Source organism: Myotis brandtii, unplaced genomic scaffold, assembly GCF_000412655.1.
Source record: "Myotis brandtii unplaced genomic scaffold, ASM41265v1 scaffold251, whole genome shotgun sequence".
Taxonomy (NCBI): domain Eukaryota; kingdom Metazoa; phylum Chordata; class Mammalia; order Chiroptera; family Vespertilionidae; genus Myotis; species Myotis brandtii.
The window spans coordinates 1740642-1742107 of record NW_005359516.1 but is presented as its reverse complement, the minus strand read 5'-3'; the positions used below and the strand labels follow the sequence as shown (position 1 = coordinate 1742107).

At 51.1% G+C, this 1466-nt stretch overlaps 1 protein-coding gene across 6 annotated transcripts in view; it reads left to right on the top strand.

Moving 5' to 3' along the window:
- Positions 1 to 1466, top strand: part of DYSF (dysferlin) — a 205276-nt gene that overhangs the window by 9231 nt on the left and 194579 nt on the right. The window lies entirely within an intron of this gene.

Sequence of the window (1466 nt, the reverse complement as noted above, 5' to 3'; positions counted from 1 at the left end):
TGCAACCATAGTAAAACAAAGACTTATATTTTTGATATTTATTTTATATATTTAAATGCCATTTAACAAAGAAAAATCAACCCAAAAAAGTGAGTTCACGCGTCACCTCTGACACACATGTCATAGGTTCGCCATCACTGGTATAGGGACGTGTGGTGTGGTGGGGGAAAGGAGCAAAACCAGGGATCATTGTGAAAATAAAACTATCCCAAATCATCATATCCGAAACGCCCCCTAGGGGGCAGTACTATCCTTATTGAGAACCACTGGCTTAGCCTGATCTTGGGAGGAAGGAACACTGGGAAGCCCAGGACAATGCCCACGACACAAACCCTGGGGGGGCCCTTACTATGCACTGGAATGCCTGGCTGACTGAGTCGGCCTGGGCCTGTCCCCTGATTGCTAGCCAGACACCAAACAGGTAATTACCCTCATGTTATTACAATTGCGACGGTGCGAAGAAGGAAAAGTGCTGCTGTGCGGTGGTTTGCCACAGGGAGCTGCCTAGACCAGGAGGTCAGAGACGGCTTCCTGGGGGCGTGATGTTTAAGCTGAGGCTTAAGGGATGAATGAGGGTGGCCCTGTAAAGAGAAGGGAGAAATTGCATGGTGATAGATAGTTACTAGATTTATCATGGTGAGCACATCATAAGGTATATAAATGTTGAATTACTATGTTGTACACCTGAAACTACTATCATATTGCATGCCAACTATGTTTTAGGAAAATAATTAGGGCTCACGGGGGCCGGGAGGCTGGGAGCCTGAGGAAGTTTTCTGCTGTATAAATAGGAAGTAAACAGAGTGAGGATGGCGGTGGGGTTGTTTTGGGTTTGTGTAAGAAAAGGGAAATAGGAGAGAGGGAGACTGAAGACGCTGGAAATACAGTATAATTGCCAAGCAGCAGTGAGGGCCCACCGGAACCAGGGCTCACGACTATCAAGCGACAGGGGTGGAGCAGGCAGAGGGGAATTCCACCAGGTTATGATTTGGCCACATGAAAATGCTGGAGCCTCAAAATAAGAGGAGAAAGGGCGCTGCGGCTTTGTGCAGCGGAATGAGAACTAGTTACTGAATTTAGGCTGAGAAAGGAGCTCAGTGAGGACCTGGGAGGCGGGAGGGGTATAAGCGTACAGAGGTGAGCAGCCAGGGCCCCTGTGGTCAAGTTCATCAGCTGGAAAGGAACCAGATATAATGCGGGAAAGCGTGCTAAGGACTGTCACCCGCGGCTCACGCTACAATCAATTTCCCCCACGGTGGGGGCCAGGGAGCCTGGAGATTGCTGGGGTGTGTGTGTGTGACGCCAGTGGACCCTTGTACTCCAGGGACGCAACGTAATTTGGACGCAGACCCCTGCCCCAGAGATGAGCGACACCCGACTGCCCTGAAGAAGGAGCAGAGGCGGGTTCGAGGGCTCGGGCCTCGGAGTCTGAGCCGCGGGGCTCCCAGCAGCGGGACCGACTGCCT